This window comes from Talpa occidentalis, unplaced genomic scaffold (genome assembly GCF_014898055.3).
Source record: "Talpa occidentalis isolate TD23 unplaced genomic scaffold, MPIMG_talOcc4v2.1 talOcc4.10, whole genome shotgun sequence".
Classification (NCBI taxonomy): Eukaryota; Metazoa; Chordata; class Mammalia; order Eulipotyphla; family Talpidae; genus Talpa; species Talpa occidentalis.
In genome coordinates this window covers 84,873,619-84,883,277 of record NW_023600993.1, presented here as the reverse complement: position 1 = coordinate 84,883,277, position 9,659 = coordinate 84,873,619, and the positions used below count along the sequence as shown (strand labels likewise).

Below are 9,659 nucleotides of genomic sequence, written 5' to 3'. Positions count from 1 at the left end.
TCCTTGCAACTTCTCTTTGGGGATCATGGGATTTGTAGTTCCCAGTCCCTTAATGGAGTGGGGGTGGCATCCACAAAGCCTGTATGGAGTTTGTTCTGGACATCCTTTCCCCCTAATAATCTGACTCCAGTACTCCCTGGGAAGGCACTAGACAGGATGGAGAGACCTGAACGCACTTTAGCCTGCAGCGACCCACAACTCAGAGTAAAGGCAGGGGGACTTGAGGGCTTGCTATTTAAGATCAGACCAGAGATTTTGAGGTATCACTGCTCACTTGGGAGGCAGATTCAGGGCCTGGGTTAAAGCTCAGGATTGTGCAAAATGGCAAGAGCTAAATGCTCCAATTCAATTCTACGCATCCTCAGCAGGGTTGGGGGCTGCCTCAGAGATCTCAGAGAAGACTCTGAGCCAGACATGCACCCAGTCTGCTTGCGGAATCTGCTGTCTTTCTATCTTTCTGAGATCAAGGGTGAGATAAGGGGAAAAAGTAAAAATAACGAGACTTCTTGGCACTTCTGCTAGGGAAACATCACATGTCAGGCCTGTGACACCGAGAACGGTGTTTGTTAGGCCAAAAGCTCCAAGCTCATTAGCAACATAGCGCTAAGCTGCAAGCCGCCCACGCAGCTTGCTTGGGAAACAAACACAGTGAAACATCCATCCCTCCTGGGCTTGGGCACCATAATCAACATCAGCACGCTTATGCACCGAGACAGGTTTGGTTGGCTGCAGGGCCCTAGAAGTGGATTGTGTGTGGGTGTCCCAGAGATGCTGCTAATGAGCCTCACCATTATCATCATTGCTTGAATTTGGGACTCAGTTCCGTCCTAATGCAGTTTCTCAAATTTGAATCATTCCCAGATCAGCTCACCAATTTTCTCCATATATATGTGCCACCAATACCAGCTTTTATTTTATATCTCTCTGTAACTTGACTCACTTAGCACAACCTTCACTACACTAGCCTTGTACTCAGCAGCATTTGTGAAATCACCAGTTTGATGTGCTGGTTATATGTTTCCCTGAAGTCTAATACACATATAACTCTTAAAAAAATGTTCATCTGAGTTCTATTTGAAATCACCTCGGTGTAAACAAGATGCTAAACAATTGGTGTCAAAGGAATACAAGTGAAAACCTGAAAGAGCTCTCACTGGCCCAACGCTGGAACAATTTGAGCAACAAAATAAATAATACAGTACTATATTATAGCCCTAAGTATAAATGAGATATCTGTGAGACTATGCTGTGAAATAAATGATTGAATAAATAGAAGAGGCAAATCTTCCTTATAAAAGAATTCCAAATAATCTATCCCTTCCATATAATTTTACTCCCCTCTTGAGTGTGGACGGCACTTAGTAACTTGCTTCCTAAGAGTAGGAAGGGAGAACACAAGTAAATTCACCAGGAGAATCTGGCAAACACTACTTTGGCCAGGTAGTCAAGGTGATAGCATGTATTGATATCATGTATCATGTGTCATGTTGATAGCATGTATTCCTTACATTGTGTCATGAAAAGGGCACTTTTCCCCTGTAGTATTCTTCACAAAACCTATAACCCCAGTCTAATAATGATAAAATCATCCAAAGAAGCAAAATTGAGGGACACTATAAAATACCTGACCAGTATTCCCCAAAATTGTCAGGGTCATGAAAAACAAGGAAAGTCAGAAATTGTCCAAGACCAAAAGAAACTAAGGAGATATGATGACTAAATTTATTGTAGCATCTTGAATGGGGCCCTGAGCGCAAAATGGATTTTAGCAGAAAAGCAAAGTGAAATTCAAATAAAGCATACAATTTTATGAATAGGAATGTACCAAGGTTGGATTTTTAATGTGACAAATGCACATAGTTATGGAAGATGGTAACAGTAGGGGGGAGGGAATAGATGGAGTATAAAGACATTCTTTGTGCTCTGGGAGGTCTCTGTGTTTTATAATTCAAAGATTTACTTTTTTTTTTTTTTTTGTGGGACCCTCACCGGCTCAGCCCAGGGCTCAACGGCTGCGCCACCAGGGGAGGCCCTCAAAGATTTACATTTTATTTTCTGTGTGTGTGTGTGTGTGTGTGTGTGTGTGTGTGTGTGAGAGAGAGAGAGAGAGAGAGAGAGAGAGAGATACTGTATACAGTGATTCAAAGCATGAATTTTGAAGTCATGTGGACCTGTATTTTTGTTTCTTGTGGCTACAAATCAAATGATCACAAATCTGGTAGCTTAAGAAACAATAGAAATGTATTTTCTCACTGTTCTGGAGACCAGACAGTCAACATTAGTTCAACATTAATTTTTACCAGGCTGGAATCAAGGTGTTGACATGGCTACGCTCCCTCCAGAAGATCCAGAGATTAGTCCTGTCTCTTCCAATTTCTGGTGGCTGTCAGCATTCCTTGGCCTGTTGCTGCATCACTCTATCTCTGTCTTTGTGTTACCTCCTCCAATTCTCTGTATCTGTCCTATCTTACTCTGCCTTTCTCTCATGAGACTATTTGTGATTACACATAGCATATTTAGATTATATTTAGATAATCCCAGATGGTCCCTTCAATGCAACATCCTTAATCACATTTGCAATAAATAACCTTTTCCCAAATAAGATTCCAAGGGCTTCTACAGTTTCTCTGTATCTTTCAGGGATTTCTACTGTTTCTCTATATCTTTTAGTGGCCATCATTCAGCCTACCACAACCGGGCTGTGTTTAATTTAGGATTTCTGTAGTACCAATAAATCTCCTCTAAAATTGAAATAGCAGACTGACGAAGTACACTGCTGAGGGGAGCAGCAGGCGGCAGGAGAGGTCTGCGCAACATGTGGGACCCTCGCCAGCAGCCAGGGATCGAACCAGCGCTGCAGAGGCTGCGGGCAGCTTCTCAGCCCAGCGCTCAACCACTGCGCTACCCGGGAGGCCCTTGATAACTCTTTATTCCAACTCTTTGAAGCAGAAACTCTAATAAGACACTCAGGTTGCAGGACCCAGCACAGGCCTGGGGGGCCCTGAAGGTGACATGAAGGCTATGTTCTACCCTCAGATGGCAAAAGGGCAGGATAAGGAGTTATGGCCCCGGTTCCAATCCTTGCTCCTCCACCTCCCAGCTCTCTGAGGCTGGGTAAGTCACCAAACCTTTTTCTCCTATGTAAAGGGAAACACATTATAGAACCTCAAAGGAAAATTTTTGAGACTTTCGTGAATTGCCGTACATGATGCTTTATTCCAGTGCTTGGTACAAAGTGAATGCTCACCGTTGTCATTACTAAGCACAGAGAACCCTAAACACATCTTCTTAATGTTCTCTGCCTAGAGAAAAATGATTTCTCAAGATGGGTAGTGAGGAACACGAGATTTGGAGAATCTGGGTCTCAGCCACTGTCTTTCTATGTAGGCTGATGTGAGTCATTCCTGGTCGCTCAGTCATCCCCCATCAGGACAAGGGGATGACAAAAGTGCCGACCCCGCAGCGGGGAATTTGCTGCTGCCGCAGAGGGCCTGCCAAACCCACCCGCTGCTCCACCACATGACCGGGAACTCCGCTCTGCAGGCTCTAGGACGCCAGAGACTCGGATGCAGCGGCTAGAGCCAGGCTCACTGCTGCCATGGCAACGCCCAAAGACTGCCGGGAAGAGAAAGGCGGGGCCCGCCAGCCGGCAAAGGCCTAGAAAGAAGCCTAACTCACAATGAGGCCCCGCCCCAACCCTAGGCTCAGCTCAGAAAAAACGGGCCGCTCCTCAGACTCTGGATTCCGCAGCCTCTGTGGTCCGCAGATCCCATTAGTGCTTTACAGACTGCTTCTGATGGCAGACTGTAGCTGACTAACCACACACCCCATCACTGCCTGATAATCCGAGTGTGTCAGGTAGTGTCTGACTGAATGTGGGGGACTGACAGACCAAGGTCTTGGGATATGTCTGTCTGACCACAAGTTGACTGACTGCCCCATACCTGGCTGATGCACGTGGACCTGACAGGGCCTGATTGATCAAGCTGGCCTAACGGCATCTGACGACCAAACTCTATCTGTATTGGACAAGTGTATCTGACTGAGCCAGGCCCTCTGTGTCTAACCAGTTTACTGACTGATACCTCTGTGCCCACTGTCTCACCACTTCTCTACTGGAAGTGTTAGGGGGAAAAGGATGGCAAAAAGTGAAAGGGGGGAATTGATAGGGGGAAAAGGATGTCCTAAAGCTAATTCCATACAGGCTTTGTGGACTCCACCCCCACCCCAGGCCAAAGCCAAAGACACTGGGAACTCCAAATCCCATCACCACCAAAGGGAAGGTGGCTGGGACCTGAGGGTGGGGTTAAGCAGCCAGGTGTGGTATAAAGCCAGATACGTGGGCTTTGGAGGGGATCCCCCATTTTGGCTCCCCGCCAGCTCGCAGGTTAGGCCAGCTCTGAGAGTGCCTTTGGGTTTCCAGGTCGGCGGATTGGGTAGGACGCATTAAAGACTTTATTTCCCTATTTTCTCCCTGAGTTGTACATTTCCTTAATTCCCTTTCCCTTGTAAATAAACCTTTTATTAACCTTTTGTGTTTGCCTGTAGTGGAGTATTAATAAGTCCCTTTTAAGTGCGGGTGAGGACCCACAGCCAGGCAACCCATTTTATATTGGGGTTGCCCTATAACAAAAGGACTAAGCTGGCTGAGGTGGACTGATCATCTAGTTCTGACTACAACTGGGCCAGAGGCATCTGCCTGAGTCTCCTGACTGGCTGGCTGTCTGAGTGGTCTAGCTGGTTTCCAAAGACTTGCTGACCTTCCTGGCCCAGACTTGGCTTCACTATAACTTCTGTGTTGGCAGGTTCACCTGACTGGACATCAAAAAGGTTGGAGCAGCCTGCCTGATGTGTGGACTGACCATATCTGCCAGACTGTATTGTGGAGTCTGCCTGGTTGACTGATTCAGGGCAATCATTGAGGTGTAACAATATCTTTGGGACTGGGTTTCTGAATATATGAGTGGGCCTGCCTATCCTTCCCTGACCAACTCTGTCTGGCTCTGCTTGACAGACAGCATTTGTGTCTGACTACACCTGCCTGACTGACCACTTACACAATCAATAAATGCCATTTGAATCAGATTTCTGCCTGAAGTGCAGATGACCAACTAATCTGACTTACTTGCTTCTGAAATCTCTCTTCCTAGTGCCCTCTTTCGCTCCATCTGCCCAACACATATCTTCTGAGGTGTTGTTTGTCCCAGAGATCTGGCCTACAAGTCTGGGCCTTGCGGGGTTGAGAGCAAAAGTGCCAATAGAGGCCTGTGTGTGAGCAAGCAGCAGGAGCAGAACTGAGACCAGGTGGAGAACAGAAGAAGTCTTGGGGTTCCTCAAGGCCCCTGAGGTGAGGGAATTAATTCTGTAACACAGCATTTTGAGGAGTTGGGCTGATGTGTGGTTGCTTCAGGATAAGACTGTATGATCCTGAAAACATAGTTCTTCCATGTTTGTGGAAAATCTCTGTCAATACCTTGGTGCTCTGCAGAAGTAGTTGGGGGGGGGGGGCAGGCAACAAGGCTTACCCCCAAGAAGTGAGGAAAGAGTTTGTGTGGGAGTTAGAGTGGGTTGGATAGGAGTGAAGCTTTTATTGCAATTGATAGTGTGCACTTAAGAAAGAGTACAAGCAGATATATATTCTATATATATCTATATATATCTATGCTTAGTAGGGGGCTCACCGAAGGGGTCCTGAATTGGTTCTGATCAGTTTATTGTTTGCAAGACTGTTGAGTCATAACAGGACCCTGGAGGTTAAACAGAGATAAAGTGAGTTTATACAAATAGGTTTTGGGTCATCTTGCCCCAGACTGGATAGTGCAGCACCTCTGGGAAGTTGCTTCTCTTTTTGTGTTTTCAGTTTCCAGCAGGCCCTGTAGCTCAGCTCAAGGTTGTTGCTATTATTTGTCTGTAAATATCAGCCTCAGAGAGAAAAGGTAAGATAAGTTTTTTTCCTTTTGCATTTTTTAAGATATGAGAACAATTTAACCATTTAGCCTCTAGCACAGAAGACCTCAGATCCTGAATTTAAACCTTTCTCATAGCTTATATGTATGTCACTTCCCCTCTGGAAAGAGAGGCAGTGTGCCAGAATAAAGAGAAGGAAATACTAGTTAAAAGGAATTAAAAAAACATATAAGCATGTCAATTGCCTGGGTGTGCTATGACTTATAGCTATTGCTATTAATAATGATAAATGAGAACATTGGACTAGCTTATCTTGATCGAGCTCTAGCATTCTTAGATACTGTTTCTCCATTAATAACAGAGGCCTGGCTGCTTCACTGATTTCATTATAAGCCAAGGGAGGAATGGAAAGAAATAAAAAGCTTTGCTCCCATGGGTTTGGTTGTAGTTAACTTAGGCTGCTATAACAAAATACCATATACTGGGAGGGTTTAAACAACAGATATTTATTTCTCAAATTTGTGAAGGCTGGGAAGTACAAGATCAACGTGTAGTCCAGTTTGGTTCCCGGTGAGGCCCTTTTCCTGGCATGCCATATTCTCACTGTGTCCTCATATGGTAGACAGGGAGAAAACTCTAGTCTTCTTTTTATAAGGACACTGATCCCATCATGGACCCCACGCTTCCTCTAAACCTAATTAACTTTCTCTAAACCTAATTACCTACTGAAGACCCCATCTCCAGATAACATCATATGAATTTGAGGGCATACAACATTCAGTTCATAGCAGGTTCTCCCCACATAAAGTTGGATCTTAGCTAGTGTGCTTTGCCAGAGTAGGGGCTCCCAGCAGACTAGGAAAAGATATAGCAACAGGGGCCTCCCCTGGTGGCGCAGCGGTTGAACGCTGGGCTGTGAAGCTGCCTGCAGCCTCTGCAGCGCTGGTTTGATCCCCGGCCCCTGGCAAGGGTCCCACATGGCGCGCAGACCTCTCCTGCCGCCCCTCCTGCTCCCCTCAGCAGTGTATTTCGTCAGTCTGTCTGCTCTGTTCCCTGCTCTGGCTCTGGTGAATTCTTGCACCCTCCCGTGCTTCTGACTGTACCCAGTGCTTGTATAAATAAATGAATAAATCTTAAAAAAAAAAAAGAGAAAGAAAGAGAAAGAAAAGAGACAGCAACAAGTTGCACGGAGCACTTGTACCTTACTCATTCATTCAACAAGTGCCATATTGAGTACTGTGCCTAAGGTACTGTGCTGCACCCTGCCATTCATGGAACTTAAGTTTATGGGCTTCAGGAAACCTTTCCTGTGCTCCTCAACTCTGGGTTTGTCAGTGCCAGATGCTGAGTATCAACTGCTTTCTTTCTGGACTACCTGCACAACTGAAGGTGGGAGACCTAGTACAATGCATTGATTCTCAAAAGTGCAGACTTGTTCTTTGGTCCCACCACTGATGATTCATCAGGGATTCTTAGTAATCTATGTTTTATTAAACTCTCCACATGATAATGATGTATGCTGAGTTTGAGAACCAATAGAAGAAATGATTGTGTTGATTTTGGTGATGGACTGTCCATATTGGAATTTCGATGCTATTACATAAGAGTTATGTGACTTTGTGGTAGTCAAGAAATCTTTCTATGCCTCAATTTTCTGATTTGTACAATCAGTAAAAGTCTGATTGCTTTAACCAGTTTAATCCAGAGAAAGAGCTGAGTAAATAATTTCATTTTTGGGACTGTATCGAATGGCTGTATTCTAGCATATGCTAAATGAAATATCTTCAGGATATTCACTGATGCATTAGTTATGTAAGATAAGAAATAGGGGCCTCCCCTGGTGGAGCAGGTGCTTGAGCGCCGCACTGTGAAGCTGTCTGCAGCCTTTGCAGTGCCAGTTCGATCCTGGCTGGCTGGCGAGGGTCCCACATGGCGCGGCAGACCTCTCCTGTCGCACCCGCTGCTCCCCTCAGCAGTGTATTTCGTTAGTCTACCTGTTCTGTTCCCCACTCTGTCTCTGGTGAATCCTCTCACCCTCCTGCGAATCTGGCCTGTACCCCTGTTCTTGTATAATTAAATAAATAAATCTTTAAAAAAAAAAAAGATAAGAAATAGCCTAAATAGCTATCGTTTGGGACTAATTTAATAAACATGGTCCTGCCATACGATGAGTGAGGAACTTTACATACACTCTTGTTAAAAGATCAGAATTTTCAAGCTAAAAAAACAAGGTGCAGAACAGTGTGTCTAGTCTGCTCCCATTTGTGTAAAGAAAAAGGATCTTTATATATGCATAGATTTTCTGTGAAAAGATACTCAAGAAAATCATGACAGTGAGAGAAGAAATGACTAGAAATAGGGGAAGAAGAGATACTTATTTTTATTGATTAAACTTTTATTTTCTTACATTGCTGTTCACTTTTGTGCAATATCTATAGTCCCCATAAATCTCCCACTACCACATCACCTGTGAATAGTCACCATGGTCCCTTGCGCTCTTTCCTACTCTGTTTTGATCCCTCTTCCCACCTCCCTTGCTGTATGCCTTAGATCTCTAGTTTGCCTGAAAGTTTTGTCTCTCTTTTTTTTTTTTTGATCCTTTGTTGGGTTTCCCTATATTCCTCCTATAAGTGAAACCATCCTATATTTTTCTTTTTTCCTTCTGACTTATTTTACTGAGCATAATCCTTCTAGCTCTACCCATGTTGCTACAAATGGCATGAGTTTATCTTTTTTGATTGCTGAATAGTATTCCATTATGTATATATACTACATCTCTTTGATCCATTCATCTGTTTTTGGGCTTTTGAGTTGTTTCCTTATCTTAACTATTGTAAATTATGCTGCCAGAAACATAGGAGTGCAGGTTTCCTTTTGAATTAATGTTCTTGTGTCCTAGGAGTGGGATTGCTGGGTCATATGATAGATCCATTTTTAGTAATTTGAGGGTCCTCCACATATCTAGGAAAGAGATTTATTTTTCCCATACATACATCCCTTTATGACTTAAAATGTGCAGTTTTATTCAGAAAATGTATGCATTTTCTATTCACGAAAGTGAAGTTTTTAAAAAGGGATGAATGCTTTGCATAGTTCCTGGAGGCACCGACAGTGGTGATGAGGGGATGATTCATGCAAAAATGTAGCATGACCATAGCCTCTCATCTTCTTCCTCATTCTACATGGTCCATGTTGTGCCATAGGATATTTCTTGCATTTTGGAGATGGAAAAGAGCTTCAAGATTTTCTGGTATAGCCCTTTTATTTAAAGATGAAGACCTCAAGCCCCAGAGAGAGGTCATAACCAGCACAAGATTATCCAGAGGACTGGAGCTCAATTTGACCTCTTTTATAACATCATAAAACTAAGCTTTCTAAAATTCTGCTTTTACCCCCACCACTGCTCTGCTTGGAAATGGTAATGACTCCTCAACCTGTTAAGATGAGTTATGGTTGAATTCCCAACCAAACTTTCCAGCCTTCTTTTCCACCTTATGTGAATTCCCTAGCCAGATAGAGCTCTTCATCCACCTCAAATATTCCTGCTTTCCAGAGGCCATGACTTGTCTGTACTGAGCTTACCACCTAAAATGCCTTTCTTTTTCCTGTCCATTTGTGGACATTCTACCTAAACATGGATATAGATTTACACTAAAATCATATTTCCTCCAAAACTATTCCCTGACTACTCAATCTCACAGCGCTCTCTCCTGCCTTTGAGCTAATGAAAACATTCTTGTAAAATGTCTGCT

The 9,659-nt window shown here is 43.9% G+C and overlaps 1 protein-coding gene across 6 annotated transcripts in view; it reads left to right on the top strand.

Annotated features, from left to right (window-relative positions):
* Positions 1-3,654: 3,654 nt before the first annotated feature.
* The window catches only part of EPB41L1 (erythrocyte membrane protein band 4.1 like 1), a 136,066-nt gene continuing 130,061 nt past the window's right edge, over positions 3,655-9,659 (top strand). For 4 of the 6 annotated variants that reach the window (XR_008552328.1, XM_037495712.2, XM_037495826.2 and 1 more), the window contains exons 1-3: positions 3,655-3,858; positions 5,151-5,347; positions 5,861-5,936. The gene's annotated coding sequence lies outside the window, so the exon portion shown is untranslated. The remainder of the gene's footprint in view (positions 3,859-5,150; positions 5,348-5,860; positions 5,937-9,659) is intronic. The other 2 variants (XM_037495850.2, XM_037495818.2) reach the window with 1 other exon arrangement.